The sequence below is a fragment of the Zootoca vivipara genome, chromosome Z1 (assembly GCF_965207765.1).
Source record: "Zootoca vivipara chromosome Z1, rZooViv2.hap1.1, whole genome shotgun sequence".
Classification (NCBI taxonomy): Eukaryota; Metazoa; Chordata; class Lepidosauria; order Squamata; family Lacertidae; genus Zootoca; species Zootoca vivipara.
Window position 1 is genome coordinate 1,203,392 of NC_142583.1, and position 19,713 is coordinate 1,223,104.

The 19,713-nt window shown below is 45.2% G+C and overlaps 2 protein-coding genes across 9 annotated transcripts in view; one reads left to right on the top strand and one right to left on the bottom strand.

The window, feature by feature from the left end:
• The window catches only part of HMG20A (high mobility group 20A), a 67,191-nt gene extending 62,592 nt beyond the window's left edge, over positions 1-4,599 (bottom strand). For 2 of the 6 annotated variants that reach the window (XM_088660804.1, XM_088660801.1), the window contains exons 1-2: positions 4,501-4,599; positions 3,683-3,724 (exon numbers count right to left, since the gene is read on the bottom strand). The gene's annotated coding sequence lies outside the window, so the exon portion shown is untranslated. Of the gene's footprint in view, positions 1-3,611; positions 3,725-4,500 lie in introns of all 6 variants that reach the window. The other 4 variants (XM_088660805.1, XM_088660802.1, XM_035112197.3 and 1 more) reach the window with 2 other exon arrangements.
• Positions 4,600-5,177: 578 nt separating this feature from the next.
• Positions 5,178-19,713, top strand: part of PEAK1 (pseudopodium enriched atypical kinase 1) — a 76,118-nt gene continuing 61,582 nt past the window's right edge. For all 3 annotated transcript variants that reach the window (XM_035112191.3, XM_035112193.3, XM_035112189.3), the window contains exon 1: positions 5,178-5,302. The gene's annotated coding sequence lies outside the window, so the exon portion shown is untranslated. The remainder of the gene's footprint in view (positions 5,303-19,713) is intronic.

The following is a 19,713-nucleotide window of genomic DNA, read 5'->3' on the forward strand; positions in this document are numbered from 1 at the left end:
TTTTTTGGAAGCCAAATGTCCAACATGGCTGCTGCTTGAGTGCAGGAAGCTCCTGCAGCCAATCGGAAACCGTGCCTTGGTTTTCGAACGTTTCAGAAGTTGAACGGACTTCCGGAACGGATTACGTTAGAGAACCAAGGTACAACTGTATATACTGTAGTTTAATACTGTGCCTTTGTTTCTAATCTTATGAGCCACAAAGCAGGCAGCAGCAAAGCACAGGACAAAGTTAGAAGGATTGGAGGCTTGGCTACAGCAAAGCCGGGACCATGAGGCCTTCCCACACTGGTTCAGCCATTCCACAAACTCCTGCTTTCTGTGGCACTTGTGGCATCTATTCTGCAGGCAGACCAAACCATCCATGATGTGCATTATGTGTAAGGGCTTTCCACAATACATTTCAGTCTCTGAAAAGCTATTATTTGCACACAACTAGAGTAAGTAAGTAAGTAAAACCTTTATTGGCATCAAACAAACTCGCATACAAAATAATAAAGATTAAAACTGTCACTGTGGCAAACGCTGTGCCAAGAGAGGGAAGGGAATAATCCGCCATCCGCTTTCACGACAATGGGGCTTCCGGCGACTCAGACGACTGCAGAGTACAACGCCGAGAAAATAGTAAATTAAGATATTGAGCCACCATCTCGGTGAGGACCGGGTCCTTCCCCAGCAAGAGGAACCGCAAGATTTCCCGCTCTGGTCTCCCTCTGGGAATGCAGAGCCGGTCCAGGAACCGTTGACGAAGGTCGACGTAAAGGTTACAATGAAAAACCATATGTGGAAGGCTTTCCACCTGAGGGTCATGACACGGACAGATCCTCTCATCCTTCGCCCTGCCCGAGAATCTTCCCCACAGGAGATTCGATGGATTTGCATTGAACCTGGCCAACGAAAATGCCCTTCTTTCTTGTGGGTTCAGTAGGAAGTCAAGATAGTTAGGTTTTGTTTCATGAGCCCACGGGAGGTGGAAAAGAAGGGGGGAACATGTTGTGCCTGCTGCCGCTATAAGATCCTGTCTCTCAATGTCCCACAACCTAGTAATGACTGTGGCTTTGGCAGATTGTAAGGACATTGAGCGGAGGAGTTCTATTGAAAGCCCCAGTTGCAGTACCTTCCTATTGAAGTGTTGCAGCCCTGGGGGGAGGAAGGTGTCCGAAAGCATTACCTGGAGGAAGGGATCTCTGTCAGAGTCGAGGCAGATTTTTAGCCAGAATATAAGGAATCTTGCCCAGGCGACAGATTCCACCTTGTGTTGAGCTCCCTCTAGACATAAAACTGCATATGGGACGCATCTTGGAACAGAGAAAATCTTGTAGAGAAAGGTTGATTGCACTTGCTCTACTGTCTGGGTGAACCCCGGGATCCAGATTGGAATGCCGTAGAGCAGTTGTGAAATGGTCTTGGCATTGAAGATCTTGAGCGCAGAAGGGATATGTGAGTTGCCCCTTGTTGTAAAAAATCGCGTAATTGCCTGCGTGGATATCTTACTGGCGTTCACCACCACGCCTCGATGTGGAGACCAGAGGAGCCTATGGTGATAGGTGATTCCTAGATAATTGAATTTAAAGACCTGCTGGATGGGTTTACCTCCAAAAACCCAGCTATAACTCGTGCGTGAGTTACCAAACACCAGGATTTTGCTTTTTTCAAAGTTCAAGCATAAGTTCATTTTGGCCATGTACTCAATGCAGGCAATTACCAGACGCTTTAGACCTATTCTGGTCCGCGAGAGCAAAACCATATCGTCCGCGTACAGGAGGATGGGAATGTTTATGGCCTGGAGTTTTGGAGTGTGGGCATCCACCTGCTTTAGTAATGGGGCTAGATCGTTGAGAAAAAGATTGAAAAGCGTAGGAGCAAGTACGCAGCCCTGTTTAACTCCTCTGTTGATACTGACTGGTGTTGTGATTTCATTCCCAGAATGGATTTTTATGCAGCAGGTGTTATTGGTATAAAGCTTTTTGATCAGGTAAAGAAGTCTGGGTTCTAAGCCCATAGCCTCCAATTTGGCCCAAAGCAACCTCCTGTCAATGGTATCAAATGCCGCTTGAATGTCCAGGAAGGCCACATGTAGATGTTCTTTATAGAATCGTGTGGATTTGGCGACTAGGTGAGACAGCACCGTGCAGTTTCGTAGGGTCGATTTTCCTGGTCTGAACCCAGCCTGTTCAGGGCCTAAGATGTTATTGTCATCGAGCCAGGTAGTTAATCTGTTTAACAGATGCTTAGCATATAATTTCCCAATGTTAGAGAGAAGACTTATTGGCCGATAATTTGCTGGCAGCTTTTTGTCACCTTTTTTGAAAATAGGGATAATTATGGATTGTTGCCAGGAGCTGGGCATAATTCCTGAGCTATCGACCAACGTGAACAAATCAGCCAATATCGGAGCCCACCACTCCGGTTTAGTTTTAATCAGTTTAGATGGAATGGCGTCCGGGCCAGGGGCCTTCCCTACTTTCATCTGATCAATTAAATTTATGATTTCTGACATGGATACTGGAGGCCACTCAACTAGGAAAGAGAGAGTGTTCTGATCTTCCCTGTCCGGTGGGATGCAGTTGTCGAAAAATACTGACTTGAAATGATCTATCCATGTGCCCGATGGAATTGAGGTTAGCTGCTCATTCTGTGGCAGTGGGGGATCTGCTACGGCCTTCCAAAATTTTTTGTGATCTCTAGATTGTATGGCTGAGAGTAAAATTTCCCAGCTTTTCTGGATATGTCTTAACCGGCCGAGCTGGATGGACTCCCTTAGTTGTTGAGTTCTAGAAAAATAGATGTCAGGTAGGCGGGAACTGCCCGATTCTCTGAATTCTCTGTACAGTTTCCTGATTTCGGCTTTCATAGCTAAAGTCTCTTTGTCAGTCCAATCACCCGGGCTCCTTTTCTTAGGAGGCCTATGTGAGTGCGTGTGGGACAGTTCTGTTATTAAGATGTTAATAAATTCCTCGAACTGAGTAATTCCCTCAGCTGGAGTAAGAGCACCTTTCTCTGCTGAAAACAATTGGGTCACACGGTCGGTTTTTACCAGGCCTTGGAAGAGAGACAGAGTGTGTTCGTTGGTTTGTATCCTTGGAAGCTGGAGTCTTGGTTCCTGGGGGAGTGGGCTGTTTAACTGTACAGTCTTGCTCAATGGAAAGACAAGCTTGCAGTGAAGAGGGAGATGGTCACTGAGCATAGGATCGCCTATGTAAAACTCATCCACGAATGGCGTCATTCCAGCAGGTATTATAATATAGTCCACCACGCTGTTCCCCTGCGGGGAGATATGGGTGAAGTTCCCGGAGCCTTCCCATTCTGTTAGCCCATTAAGCCATGTCAGGGCCCTGGTGGTAGTCAACTTGGTGAGTCGCAGACCCGCCTGGTTTATTACTGGATCCAGGGATCTGCGTTCCCAAAGACAGAAATCTGGGAGGACAGAAATATCCAGGAGCTCCCAGGCTTTTGTGTACACTTCCCACCCTTGGCCTAGGCGAACACAACTAGAGAAAAACTAAATTTGGGAGGGCTGAAGTCTTAGTATGCAACACCACCAACAACAAAGTAAAATTATTAAAAAGGAAAGGGCCTTTTGATATTTATAGCTTTTAAACCACAAACCTTACATAGCTAATGCCACTGAAACCTCTTCCACTATGCCTCCCGATTCTGTTTGTTTGGTTGAAGTCACACCCACCTGTTCATCACCCAATGTCATATGCACAGGTAAAACTGTAGCCTGAAATAGTGCAAAATTCAAGCTGTGGATTCAAACAAGAACCAAGAACACACTTCCAATTTCCCATTTCCCATTTGGCACCTTACCATGTCATGCTGCTTTTAGCAGCAACTGGATACGCTCAGGAGTCCAAATTGCCTCTGGAGGCAGCATAATCCCGTCCTCCCCCCGCCCCCCCTCTCTGCCTAACCAACCTCACAGGGTTGTTGAGCAGATAACATGGCGGGGCGGATAAGCGGGGGGAAGGCGGGACAGAGCTGAAGCGAGGGGGAAGCTGCACAAGAACACCGAGCTGCATTTCACAGCCATTAAGACAATACTGATGGGTTCTCATCTGAACAAGCCGCGGACCATGAGGCGGTGACCAGACCCAAGGCGCCCCTTGCTCGGCATCCTGCTCCCCCAGAGGCCCACCAGCAGAACCTGAGCCCAGCCACAAGGACTCCGGGGCCTGCGCAAGACACCCGGGAGGAGCAGCGGCCGTGGCGAAAGCCTTCTCCGCCAGAGGTCCCTTGGCCAAGGCGCCCCAGTGGGTGGACATCGCAGCCCGCGGGAGCGAGCGAGCTAGCGCCGCGGCCCAACGACGCGAACGCGGCTTTCTCGACGGAGCTTCAGGGGGACCCCGCGCTCCCGCCAGAAAAGGATGGAGAGGGTCCCCGGGGCCCCGAGAGGCCTGCTCGCGCCCTCCCATGACAGGGGCCACCTTCGCGGCCACACCCCCTCCCGCGAAGGCGCCTGCTGCAACACGACAGCTCTCGCCCCTCCCCCCCACTGACCTGCCGCTGAATGGCGGACGGGGGGGCTTCCCCTTGAGAGACTGCTGCCCCGTCACCCCCACTCGGCCACCGCCATCCTTCTCTCCGCCCTCTCCTCTCACGCAGCCTGGCGTAGCTCCGCCCCCTTCAGCTCCCTCGTATCCTTCCGCGATCGCTCTCTCTCTCTCTCTCTCTCCCCCCCCCCCACCACAATCCAGTTGCCCCGTGACAATGGAGGAGAACCCACCCACCACCCTTATAACATCCTTCGAGAAACAAAGCCTCCGAAAAACATTTTTCTGCTTTCTTGTACCAACAACAATAATAAAAGCAGTGGCGGAACTATTTTTTGAAAGCGGAAGAATTACACATATGCTTGTCCACACACGACGATTAAAAAAACTACCCACAGGGCGGGTTAGCAGCAATGCATGCTGGGGATCGTAGTCTCGCAGTTGGGCGAGCGGGATCCTCTTTTTTTCACCTTCCAGGGAAAGCGGAGCGTCGGCGTTGCTAACGGGACGGAAAAAATGGAGAAGCCACGCCCCCTTTCCCCTTCGCCTGTGGGCGTGAGCGGCGGTTGGTGGCTGGCGAGCGCGCTCCCCTTGTTGCTGCTGCGGGGACGCGCGAGCGAGGGGGCGGGGCCTGTGAGGGAGGCGCGAGGGAGGGAGGCCGGCAGTTTGAGTTGCAAGGCTCGGGAGTCGCGGCGCGTGAGGCGAGTGAAGCAGCCGCCCGCCAGGGACCGGGGCGCCCGGGAGAGCCGACGGGCCCTGAGGGAAGAAAGGAGGGAGCCCGCCCCGACCGCTCCCTTCCACCCGCGGAGGTAACTTTCGTTAGTTGTTTCTATCCCGGCGGCGGGTGCCCGAGAGTTCTTCGCCTCAGGCCTGGAGGGGGGGCGGGAGGGGGCGCCGGAGGCCGTTTCGCGCCCGAGCCGCCGCCTCCCCGTGGGGCGGGGGCGCCTCCGTTTCCTAGCGGGGGGGGGAGAGACATCTCGGCCCCCTTTGAAGCCCCCGAAGCAGCTGCTAAGTTTCTCCGCCGAGAAGTTTTCGGGCCGGCCTGTCGCGCCTCCCAGTTCTTCGAGAAGGGAAACTTTTCCTGAGCAGTGGTGGTGTTGCTCTCTCTCCCCCCCCCCACCCCCGGCGATGGGCGGTCTGCGCCGTGCCTGCCTGTCCTGCGTGTCTTCCTCGCGAGCAGCTCCGTGGGGCTCCGGCCCCCTCGGGCGCCTTGTCCGCCTGCCATGCCCGTCCTGGAAAGCGCAGTCCGTGAGGGGTGCCCTCCTGCAGCGGGGGTTCGGGGGGGTCCTTGCTGGGAAGCATCCGGACGGCGGGTCGCCTCAGCGCCTGCGGGCCGTCGAGTGGAGAGGCGCCAAGGAAGCGCTTCGGAGAGCAGAGAGACTCTCTGGGGGCCAAGGGGACTCGGCCCAGGGGTTTCCGTGACCCTCTTGCCTTTCTCTCGCTCAGGGAAAGCATAGCTGCCAAGTTCTCCCTTTTTTAAGGGAAATTCCATTATGCTGAATAGGCTTCCTCGTGAGAAAAGGGAAAACTTGGCAGCTATGGGAAAGTCTCATCCTGACTTGTCCCGGGCGGCTTGGGAAGGAGGGCGAAAGGGCTCCTCACCCAACAGGCACGGGGCGACTCCTTCATGCCCACCCTGTGCCATAGCTCTGCGATTCGTGGCCTGGCTGCTTCGGTCCTGCTGCCGCTGCTTTAGTGGGCTGATGCCATGAAATTTAAGGTGCCGGAAGATCTGCAGATCTGTAAGAGGACCCAGGGCCCTGGACAAAATCAGCAAAGGGCTCCCTGGAAACCTCCCCTTGAATCTTTGATCTTGACTGGATTTGCCTTGTGTTTTGTTCTGTTCTGCTCTTCAAGTCAAGAGGTCCTTGGTTTTTAGCCCTTGAAGTTGTATCCCTTCATTCCCATAAAAGAAATTCCACATAGGAAACTGACACATTGTTTCATAACCACATCCCCTGCTAGTCATTGTATTTCTGGCCCATGGCTCACAAAATATGTTCCAAAATATATTGATTATTTTAGGCTTTCATATGTTTTTCTTCCTTCCCCACCCCCATTTCTTTTGCACTTGGACGTCTTGTGGAGGACAGCGCTAAGAACTTGATTATGTAAATAGTTAGCATTCAACATAATTTGTTTCTGAATGGCTTTTTGAGCACCTTAACACACAGGCTGCTGTTATATGGAGGTCATCTATCAGAATTAGAAATGGAAAAATATGGGGCAATTGATTGTACAGATGTTTAAAAGGTCTTTCATTCTCTTATCTGCATGACTGGTGCTTAAAAAATTATGTGCTTGCTTCTAAAAATTAGGAAGTTTACTTCAGCCTGACAGCATATGGACAGTTTTACAGAAATGTGAAGTTTCTTCTTCTATCCCAAGTTGATTAAGTGCCTTCTGTCACACTTACTAAAGCTGCTGCTGTGCGGTTTCTTCAAATCTTTCCTCAGCCATGAATCCACTGTGCAGCAAGTCACTATCTGCCTCAGGCTCCCCATTTTTAATATAGGCATAGTAGTATTAGTAGCCCATTGTAATGATTAATGAGGGAAATGCAAATAACTTTGAGCATGGGGGGAATTAAATAAATAATTTTTTATTCCTCAATCTTATGAATTCTTAGAACTGTGAATATGCTTGATGTACAAGATATATTGAAAGAGAGCCATATCCTCTGGCTTATCCTCAGGTTTCCTTACCCCTTCTCTTCCTCCCCCCCCCCCCCCCGCCGCCCAAGCAGTCTTCTGTTGTGCTTTCCAGGATGGAAGACTACATTCCAAAGTATGAAATCCACAAGGTCATGTACATAATCATTATTCTTGGCTTTTCAAGGCTATGTTAACTACTTATACAAAGTAATCTAGAGAGTTTAGCTCTTTGCTTGAAAAGAGTTTTCCAGTATTGAGAATCCATGCAGCTTTTGTTAGATTCTTTTAAAGTCAGTGGAGGCTGGTCAAATGGGACACTACCCAACCAACCTCAGTCTGCAGTCAGCCACTTCTCACCTCCCTCCCTTCTTTCTTACAACCACTTTAGAGAGTGGCATTGGCTGTAAGCTTCCTTCTCCTTAGTCTCAGCCTTACCTTCATTGAAATGAGGGAAGGTTCTGACAGTCATTAGCTTTGACTTCACCTGCTGTTGGCCTTCCTCCCTACCAGTCCAATGGGCACTAGTCCCCACTGTTTAAGATTCCCTAGCTAAGAGAACAAAAAGGTATTGCAATAAAGGAAAGCGGGAGCAAGATGTATTATGTAGACTTGCATGCAGAAGCCAGGAAGGCCAAGTAGCAAGTGCCATCAGCTCCTTAAATCAGGCTGGGAATACTGTTAATATTTTAAGCTGTGTACACAGTCTTTGGTACCTTGGTGGAAAGTCAGGCTGGGTGATACTGGGTTTTCACTATCGCGATATGTCACCAGCTATACCACCAGCTAAACATTGTGATTTAGTGATATATTGTGATGTCTGAAACATGGAACGAGTGGGGAGGGTGGAGATCGGGGCTGTCATTGAAGATTGCAATGGGGGGGTGTATGGAGATTGGATGAAGAAGCAATCAAGGAAATTAATAGGTATGCGCTGTGTGCACTGCAGATTCCTTCTCTTGGAACCCGCAAAGCCTCACATTTGGAGGGCGAACTCCTTCCACTCCTCCCTAGAAGTAGAAAGAGGAAGCAGCCCAGCCTTGATTCCTACATTGGGTAGAGACACTGTGGTTATGGGGAGGCGTTGAGGCTGGGAGTGGGGCTCTTCTGCCATTGAGGGGAAAGTGAGCTGAAAGCCAGCCAGCCACCTGCCAAAGAGCTCATAATTATAGCGCCCTTGGAGTTTTGAAGGCTGTACTTTGCAATACAATGCCAGTTCAGTTTTTTTGAAGTGGGTCATATGATGTGGTCTACAATCTGGTGTTGGATGATCAATACATCGGTCAGACCTAGCGGAGAGATGAAATGCAGGAAATAAATAAATGGGGGAAAGCAAGAACTAGAGATGACAGACGCTCCAGTAGATACAAGCTTTCATTTAGATCCCCCCCTTTTTGCAGCATACTTTTATCTCCTCATAGTTGTAGCAATTTGATTTTTGAGTGGACTTACAGGATTTTACTTATGTATGGGAAAGTGTGTTTAAACCACAGATTAAAAGAAAATTCTGGTTATATAAACCAGGAGCTACCTTTATTATTTTTAATCTAGAATCTTTTCTTGTGTCTACTTTACAAATGAAATGTGGATCGAAGCATGTGAGAGGCTGAATTTTTTGCACTGGTAGATTTACTTTCCCAACAATGCTAGATTTTTTAAATGGTAAAATAGCAGCTGATAACTTGTACAGATCAGGATCCTTCCTAGCAAAAGTATGGTCTCCGTTCTGTTTCAGGAAAACCTCATTTGCTCTCTGAAACACAGAAATACACTAGAAATTATTTCTCCACCCAGTTGTTTTTTCCATGAGTAATCTGCTACTCACTTCATGATGGGTTTACCCTATTATAAGAAAATCCAAAGATAAAGATAATGTCATTTACTGACTTCCCAACTGAACTTTTTATCCTTAATCATATGAGTTGTACCTGACTTTCAATGACAGATAAAACACATTTCTGAAATATTAGGTGCATAATATTAATCAGATAATAGAATTTGTCCTTGAAGCTTGCTCATATTTGAAGTGTCCTTTAAGTCTTAAGTACATCTGCAAATTGAAAGTAAGTTTTGTTGGTTTGGTTGATTTCAAAGTAGGGAGTTCGTAGCTCGATAGTGAACTTGCACTGGCTTGAGCTCACAGCTTCAGTTGTATATCTAGTACTGAAATGTGTCTTGTTGGATTGGGACAGTTACACCCTGATATTCTTGGTCACCCTCCTCTATACACGGTCCAGCTTGTCAATATCCTTCCACCAGATTACCATTATGCCTGCTATATTTGTACTCTTTAAAATCAAAATTAAAAAAAATCATTCCAGTAGCATTTTAGAGACCGACTAAGTTTGTCATTGGTATGAGCTTCTGAAGAAGTGTGCATGCATACAAAAGCTCATACCAATGACAAACTTAGTGGTCTCTAAGGTGCTACTGGAAGGAATTTTTTTATTTTGTTTCGACTACAGCAGACCAACACGGCTACCTACCTGTAACTTTAAAATCAAGTACTTCAGCTCACCCATAAAGTAACTCAGCTCAATCCAGAGAGCCCAGCCAAGCTGCCTGATGTTTGCCCACTCCCTTCCTCCACAGCCCAGATGCTAGCCTGGGGAGCCTGAGACAAGAGTGGGGCTAACTTTGCCTGTCAGCCAGAACCTTAATTTCTTTTTCTGGCCTGGCCACACAAGTGACAGCAGGCTGCCACCTTCCCTCCCTCCTTGTGCGATTGTTGAGCAGAATGAAGCTGAGATGATAACTTTCCCCTGCATGTCACTCCTTGAAAAGATTCCTGCTGCGTAGATGAGACTCACTTTCATTGTTCTGTTCATTTGTAAATATGACCTCGCATAATGCTCTGGAGAGTGGCTTCCGGTAGCCATTGCTTACACATCTCTGATATATTAATGCCACTCCTCCTTTCCTGTTTGGTCTATTTCTCAGAAATAGATTGTATCCCTCTATTACTACATTCCAATCATGAGACTCATCCCACCAGGTTTCAGTGATGCCTATTATGTTGTATTTAGTTTGCTGTACCAAGAGCTCAAGTTCATCTTGTTTATTTCCCATGCTCTGCGCTGTGCTTGCGTTGGTGAAAGGCTATCTTTGGGGCAAGCTGCAGCTAGCGGCTCCAGGGAGTCCATTTGAGCCCCAGGGCTCTACATTTCTGTGCATGGTGCCATGCCATGCGGTGCCCCGATTGATGCGTTCTGCCCTGGGCAGGACTGCCTACCCAGCCTCGCCTGAAAGCAGCACAAGCTACGCACAGTTATGCTGATCGTCTGCATGGCCAACAACTGCCTTCTTTCTCCCCACCTTCTTTCCTCCTTTATCAGGATATCACAAGGTTTAGCTGGCTATATATTAACAATGTCGGAAAGCAGATAGCAGCCAGCCCTAGTCAAAAGTCACCCAATATACTGAATCCACCCCAATCTAGAGGATTTGTTGCAGTCCCCTCCATCTGTTGTAACATATTTCTTTTATAGTTGCAGTGTCCACTCTTAGTATCATACAAGTAATTTGGAATAATGATGTAAAAGTCAAACCTCACATATATCCTTTGTTTTTACTCTGTTGCGAACGACTCATGTAGCTTCTCTCTTTTTTATTTTCTTTGTAGCTGGCTGATGTGTTGTTGTCTGAAACTAAGAGCAATAGGAGGAGCTAATAATGATAACTTTAAAGCTTTCACCATTGCTAAATGAAAAGGAATTGTCTACATAATGGGTAGGCAAACTAAGGCCGAGGGGCCAGATCTAGCCCAATCGCCTTCTAAATCCAGCCTGCAGGTGGTCCGGGAATCAGTGCTTTTATATGTGTAGAATGTGTCCTTTTATTTGAAATGCATCTCTGGGTTATTTGTGGGGCATAGGAATGCGTTCATTCCCCCCCCCCAAAAAAAATATAGTCCGGCCCCCCACAAGGTCTGAGGGACAGTGGACCGGCTCCCTGCTTAAATTTGCTGACCCCTGGTCTACATTATTTAACTACAGCTACCAATGAAATGCGAGGGACACGGGTGGTGCTGTGGGTTAAACCACAGAGCCTAGGGCTTGCCGATCAGAAGGTCAGCGGTTCGAATCCCCACGATGGGGTGAGCTACCGTTGCTCGGTCCCAGCTCCTGCCAACCTAGCAGTTCGAAAGCACCTCAAAGTGCAAGTAGATAAATAGGTACTGCTACAGCAGGAAGGTAAACAGCGTTTCCGTGTGCTGGTCTGGTTCGCCAAAAACGGCTTTGTCATGCTGGCCACATGACCTGGAAGCTGTACGCTGGCTCCCTCGGCCAATAATGTAAGATGAGCGCCGCAACCCCAGAGTCGGTCATGACTGGACCTAATGGTCAGGGGTCCCTTTACCTTTACCTTTACCAATGAAATGACAAACATAGTTGTGTAGAATATGATAGAGGAACAGCTGTGGTTTCTTTGTTGGGCTTTGTATCAATTAGAACAAACATGGAGGGAAATGCTCGCCAATGTCAATTTGTACAAAACACTGTTACCTTAGTGCTGATTATGCAGGTCAACACTAACTTAATCCAGTGAAATTAGCAAGGAAAAAAACAGATTCTAACAAAAATGTGGGTGGAAAACCTTTCAAAACAAAGAATGGTTTGGCATTCGGGATGAAGTTAGTTGTTGCTATTTAAAAGGTTAATACATATTCTTATAGATTGTAAATCACAGTGTACATTAAAAAGTCATACATCATATCAGTGAGTGACACAGTAGTGTCTATGCAATATTAAGGCACTAATGGGAAGAAATAGTCATTTTCCTTTTGCTTAATTTAGCAATATCTTACATGCTAAGAAAATATTTGTAAAGGATACGATTGTATGTGTTTTGTGAGGTATTATCCGCCACTCTTAGATACAGTAGGCAAATAGAATCTTTATATACAGAGATGGGAAACATCATCTGATCTTGCCACAGTGACCCATACCTTAGTTAGGTGGTATTTGGATGGCTTAGTGTACTCTATGTGAAAAGTTCATAAAGACTTCAGCTGGTTTACAGAGCTGCAGCCACTGTTGACCAGGGCTGATTCAATGAAGCGTAAGTCTCTTGCTACAGCAGCTTCACTGGTCTGTTTCCAGGCACAATTCAAACTGCTGATTATGACCTATACAGCTTGGGCCCAGGGTATCTGAAGGACTCTGTGCTTCACTATGAATTCGCCCAGGCTCTGAGATCTTTGGTGAACCACCTCTCAGTCCTGCTATTTTCACAGGCACGCTTGGTTTAGATGTGGGGAGTGCATTCTTGGTGGCTGCTCCCAAACACTGGAACTCCCTTCCTAAAGTACGGTAGCTAGATTGACTCCCTCCTTGAAGTGAGCTTTCCTATCAGCAAACCTTTAATGTAAAATGCAAGTAAAATCCTATCTTCAAAACCATCAGAACAGATTGCAGGAGACATAAAGCTTTACATTTTCTGTACTTCATCTACATGTGTAGCTTTACAAATAATAAATATCATTTGTGCCCGTTTTTATGGTGTGATAGCCAGGATTTTATAAATACTGTGTCTGTGTATCTTTTAAGCTTTGAGTGTTTTTTCCTACTATGAGGACTTAAGGTGCACCACCATATGGAATGTTGTTCTCTAGCATTTAAAGTACTGTACCTGTTCTTACCCTTAGATACTGTTGGTTACAGTTGCCATGCAAAATGTTCTGCAACAGCTTAGGTGGTTTAAGGTGAAAATGCCAAACTATTAGATGCAGACTCTCCACCCTAAAAGGATCTTTAGTTAAGGTAAGTTTGTACTGCATCCACGTAAGTGTGGTTGGGTTTGTTCTGTTTTATATAACACCAGACATAATTTGATCATTTCTCTGGTGCTGTTTTCATCAAAGACATGGATGCTTAGTTGTCTTTCTTATTAGTGTTGGTATTTGCATGGCAGTGAATCAAATAATGTATTGCAAAATGCAGTTGGTGTAATTGTGAAACAGCAAGATTTATGTATTTATTCCCTCTTAATTTTGCAATATGGTAATGCTGCATTTTTCTTTGGGTTTTATAAGATGGATTTTGCTGTTAGAATTGCTGGCTTTTGTTGATGAAAATGATACAAATGTCTGCAGAATAACAGGTATGACGAGGGTTGATGCTAATTAGATTAACTAGGGAAACACTGTATTGAAGTGTGTTTCTGCAGATAAACAGAAAAAGATCTATGGTCAGAATATCCTGTATTTTATATGCTGATTGTACATTGAAACAGTGTAGGTCTGTTGCTGAATAACTACCATCACATCTCTTTAGCCAGTATAGACATGTACAGCCATGATAAAGCATTGAGATGTTAATATTACAACAATGAAAATCAGAAAAATGCAATGTAGCTTCATTTTATAATAAGGGAATAATGTGCTACATTGAAAATCAGGAAACTAATTTCAATGCTATATTTCTCTGCATTAAATTTTGCAGTGGGCATCTTAACAGATATCATGTCTACATGTAAAGTTATATGATACATAGATACATACTAAGGCATTCAACAAAAATATGTTTAGTACTGCAAGAAGTGAATATGATTCATGTTATGAAGTTACATTCTTCCGACTATGGGATAGTTGAATTAGGGTATTATAATTTCACCAATATGTCACTGGTATGTTGCAGTTTGCCTTTTTGATTAGATTAAATTGCTAGCACAAAGGAAATAAAAAACTCTATTAAAAATAAGACAGTGGAGCTGATGGAAGGGGAGCAGAGGCAGCACAAAATATAGTAATAATTATTATTATTATTATTATTATTATAAATTTATACCCCACCCATCTGGCTGGGTTTCCCCAGTCACTCTGGGCGACTTCCAACCGAATATTAAAAACAGTACAGCATCAAGCATTAAAAACTTCCCTAAACAGGGCCACCTTCAGTTGTCTTCTAAAAGTAAAATGGTTACTTTTTGCCTTGACATCTGCTGGGAGGGCGTTCCACAGGGCGGGTGCCACTACCGAGAAGGCCCTCTCTGGTTCCCTGTAACCTCACTTCTTGCAATGAGGGAACCGCCAGAAGGCCCTCGGTGCTGGATCTCAGTGTCCGGGCTGAATGGTGGGAGTGGAGATGCTCCTTCAGGTATACAGGACCGAGGCCGTTTAGGGCTTTAAAGGTCAGTACCAACACTTTGAATTGTGCTCGGAAACATACTGGGAGCCAGTGTAGATCTCTCAGGACCGGTGTTATGGCTGAGTCATGGATGAATGATTTATTGTGCTATTGTAATGATTAGAAATAAGTATTGACAGATAAGCAGCAGCCTGCACTTCTCAAAGTTACATAACAGTTGTATTTTTAGGCATTCAAGTTAGAAATAGTGTACATGATAAAGTTCTATGTGATGTCATTAAATGCAACTTTTTCATGGTGGTAGGGGAATGACATTATTTTTAATGAAAGCTAATATCAAATTTGATATTTTTCAATGTCAGTATCTTAAAACAATGTCCAAAACTGCAGTTGGGGAATACCTTGGTTAGACTTGCATTGAAGGGAGTTGGACTAGATAAAATTTGGTAGAGCCTTCCAACTCTGCAATTCTATTATTCTATGACTGATCAAACTGTCCCCAAATAGTGGCAAGCTTTCAAGTTCTTCAGAACTTTACATTAGGGCTGGGTGGTATATAGTCCAAAACTAGTTTGAAGTCCATTTTGTGATATCAGTTTCATAATTTTTTACCTGGCAATATACAGTGGTACCTCGGGTTACAAACACCTTGGGTTACAGACTCCACTAAACCAGAAGGTACTGTAGTACCTCGGGTTAAGAACTTTGGCCCAGGATGAGAACAGAAATCACGCGGCGGCAGCAGTGGGAGGCCCCATTAGTTAAAGTGGTACCTCAGGTTAAGAACGGACCTCCGTAACGAATTAAGTTCATAATCAGAGGTACCATTGTAAATACAAGGCTGTTTTCCTATTTTCATGTTAACAGTATAAAACTGTTGTCGTGGCTTAGCATTACATGTGAACATATCCCTTTATGTTGCTAGTCCTACACTCTGTCCTTTATTGCCTTTAGAGAATAATTTGGTCTTTGACTGGCCTGGGATATCACTGATCAAATGTACGCATGCTGTGTTCTTGGAAGTAAAGAACCTACATTTGCAATACCTGAAATATTGGCTTCTGCTTGTCTACAAATATGTAAACTCTTGTACTGAGATACCCAAATTTGGTACCTGGGGGGGGGGGCGGTTTAGCATGCCGAGATATGGCAGTAATTTAAATTTGTGGGGAATGAGAAAGTATTGGACAGTTTATGAGATGTGATAAAAAGTTGCATAATATTTTAAAGAAATAAATAGACTGACTAACTTGATACTTTTTTACCCATTGTTGACCTAATTAGCTGTCATTGGGTCATTGGTGATGTTGTCACCTAAAGGCTTTATCTAAAAACATTTGGTCATCCTTTTTTCCTTTTCTTTTTCTTTTTTTAGAATCAATCGATATTGCATAGGGTTCTGTCTCTCCAGCCTATAAAAGAGGCCTTAAGTATCTATTTATATGTTCAGGTCAGTGATTGCACACACTTTCAGGACCAATGAACTGTGAAATCAATTATTAAATCTTATTGACACTGCCTGGGAGCTGTTTTGTTGAGAGCATTGAATTATTAAGTAAATAAAACTTCAGTCAAATTTCAAATATTAAGATTAATAAAACTACCATTGAAGGAGTGGCAATACAGTAGAACCTCTACTTACGTCCTGTTCTACTTAGGCCCGTTCCAAAAGTCGTGACTGCGGGAAACCTGGAAGTAGACACCGGGTTTGCTGTGATACGCGCAGAAGCGGCTGCCACCACCTGCACATACACACATACTGTCAAATGCGCCTGCACACAACAGCGCTTCTACCAGCAACCCGTTTCGCATAAGGACGGGCCTCCAGAACGGATTGTGGTCATGAGTAGATGTTCCTCTGTATATTGTTTTAGAATACTTGTGCTTTCTTCCATCATTCCATTCGCTTTCTTCCATCATTCATTTCTAATGAAGTGAACTGTGATACACAAAAGCTTATGCCATAATAAATTTGTTAGTATTTCAGGTGCCACTAGACTCTGTTTTTGATGCAACAGATTAATATGGTTACCCCTCTGTAATTTCTATCTTATTTAAACCTCCACTGCCTTATGGAATACCTTTGGGAGAAAAAACTACTAAAGAGTAAACCTTGAACAGATCCAGAGTGGAGTTCCTAAGGCAGTTGGATAGCACCTTGTATGCTTCCTTTCTGCAACTCCTGCAGCCAAGCTGGTGCCCCACATCTTGCTCTGCTTCCTTTTGGACCCCATCAGTGAGGCTGAGAGGGGGGGTCTCGTTGTCTGGGCAGCCCAGGACCTCCAGACACGCTGCCCAGGTTTGCACCCTGGAGAGGTTACCTTGGTGCTGCTAATGCAGCAGTTTGATTTCTCTTCTGGACACTCACTCCACACCTTTCAAAACAGATGGATGCCAGCCAACCAAATCCCTCATTTTGCAAAAATTGTTTCTTTTGTGTACTAAACATTTGTTTGTTGTTGGCATCCGTCTGGCTCTCACTACCTCTCACCATTGAATTGTATAGCAAAGGCAGTGGTGAGCCCCCATTAAAGGATGCAAATATAAATCACCCAAATAGAATGTGATCTGCAAAGCTTCATAGTATCATTTAAGATTAAGGATTTGTCTTGAAGATTTCAGCTGAGGAAATGACACTTATATAAGAATCTGATCTACTGAAAGGAAAAACTATTAATTTGTTCATGGTTTGTAGGATTTGGTGATTTGAGTTCTGCACTCTGACGTGAGATTAAATGGTTATAAAAGCTTGAGCAGAACATGATTTCTGTGTCATTGCAGATAGTAAGGATAGATGTGGCATATAGATTAGAGAGCTAATCCCACACAATTTAAATTATTTAAATGTTTCATGGTTTTTAATAGATGCACTTCAATATTATTTTTTTGCATCTTAGTCTTGATGGCAAACAATTCACTGTAAATTTCGTACTTGGCTTCCCAAGGACACATATGGGAGAATGCATACCAAAACATTATTTTTTGTGGAATCTAATACATGCAAAATTCCTTTTATTATAATATTCTGGTCATCTATCTCCGCTGCACCATTCCGCAGTCATGCTGTTGTTTCTCCACTATTGACCATCTCATGATCAGGCATATCCAGTGTGGATATGTGTTGAGAAAATAATTTGTGTTCAGTGTACAATAAGCGCTTCCTTCCTCAGTTATTTGAATTATTGACATCTTATGCAGCAGCCTTCAGGATTCCCGAAGTGTGTATGAGTGAACAGCGTGTGTTGCTGTTTTTCAACCAATATTCTTTCTACACAAGACAAATGCAAGAGAGCCACTCCCCTCTGCTGCATTTTACTTTCAGAGCTTTACAAGCACCTCGCCAAAGCATTTTACCACTACACTTGAGAGCCCCCCTCCCACTACTTAAAAATTTATCCAGCATAGTTGGGAATGCAAAAATAGTTAAGCACATTTACAGTGGTGCCTCGCTAGACGTTCCAGGACTCAATTCGTCCTACGAAAAATTCCTCTAGCGAGGCACCATTTCCCATAGGAATGTATTAAAAGTCAATTAATGCGTTCCTATGGGCTCCGGGGTACTGGCGACAGTGCTTGCTCTCTTGGCTCGGGGAAGACAGGCAGGTTCTTGCTCTCTTGCCTGCCTGCCTTCCCCGAGCCAAGAGAGCAAGCGCCGCTGCCACCAACGACAGAGCTCTGTCGGGCGGGGTGGGGGAAAGGCAAAGGAACGATCCTGCGCCTTTCCCCCACCGCCGCCAAGCCAGTGCCCAAGCCGAAGACAGCCTGCCCACTTGGCTTCGCCGAGAAGGCGCCCGGCTTTCTCGGTGAAGGCAAGCGGGCGGGCTAGGTGTCGGCTTCGCCGAGAAGGCGCCCAGCAAGACGACGCGGTGGCCATAGAAAACCTTGTCGTATAGCAAGGCAACCTCCGATCAGAAAATCCTTTCGTTAAGCAAAATTTTTGTCTAGCAGGGCATTCGTCTAGCGAGGCACCACTGTACGGTACTTGGTAATGTGATTCCAGTAACAAACTTTCCAAGTCCCTGAATTACTCAGGCTTCCTTACACAACTTTTGTGAAAAATTGTTTGTGTGCTCAAAGGTGTTATAGCTAGCCTTACTTTGTGTGTAAACAGGAACATAAAGTGAAGGAAATCTCTGGTCTGTGAGTGGACGCTCATTCCTCTGAGGCAGAGCAATAGGCTATTTTTCATAAGTCCTTTCTGTGTTCTGCTTTAGGCCCAGGTACATCACCAATGTAAGATGCTTCATAGATGCTGGAAGGTGTACAGGGCAAACAAAGTGTTATGTATTGGTTTAATTTGTGTACATGAGTTTCTCTGCTAGTCCTGTAACTATCTTTCCCGCTCCAGGGTGATTCAAAGCAGAGGCTTGACAGCCATATGTGCTTTGGTGGTGTTTCCTGCTTGGCAGGGGGTTGGACTGGATGGCCCTTGCCGTCTCTTCCAACTCTATGATTCTATGATTCTATGAAATGGGTGCGGTGACAGTTGCTATTGGTTAACTTGTTAGCACAATATGGATCCTCACTCTGATAGGGTCCCGCCAAAATCTAAATGTATCTTTTCCCCAACCCCTGCTCCTGAGAATATAAAAGGAGCTCACCCTTTCCCTCCAGTTAGTCAAGATTCCTACTGCAATAAAGGAGATTGTTCTTGTTATACTTGACTCCTAGCACTTCCTTGCTAGTATGCTAACTCACTACTCATAGCTGACTTTATGAAGAGCTGAAATTGCATTCACGACATAACACAAAGTATGTTTTTATTATAATTATGGGACTAATAGAAATATAGAGTTTGGCCTACTAGAATATTTCATGGCTGCTTTGCAGGTCCAGCCTATGGAGACACTTGTGGTCAAAGTAGATGTGACAATGGTTGGCACACATTTCTTTTTGCATTTCTGTTTCATTCACAAATAAATTGGCAGATCTTACTTCGAAGAGGGGAAAAACCATGAGCAAGAAGGAGGATTTTTCCCGTCGGTCATTTGCTCAAACATGAATTCTTCATTCCCTAAGTCAGGGGTCAGCAACCTTTTTCAGCCATGGGCCAGTCCACTGTCCCTCAGACCATGTGGTGGTCCGAACTATATTTTGGGGGGAATAAATGAACGAATTCCTATGCCCCACAAATAACCCAGAGATGCATTTTAAATAAAATCACACATTCTACTCATGTAAAAACACCAGGCAGGTCCCACAAATAACCCAGAAATGCATTTTTTTTTAAAAGGACACATTCTACTCATGTAAAAACATGCTGATTCCTGGGCCGTCTGTGGGCTGGATTGAGAAGGCATTTGGGCCGCATCCGGCCCATGGGCCTTAGGTTGCCTACCCCTGCCCTAAGTGGTGGGAGCAAAGAGATGACGTGTGGGAGGAGGGAAAGTTCAGTGTCTCTCTCGTTTATTTTATTAAAGTAAGCACCACCAGAAACTATATGTTTATGGAGAGAATACATGAACGACAACTGTGCCATAT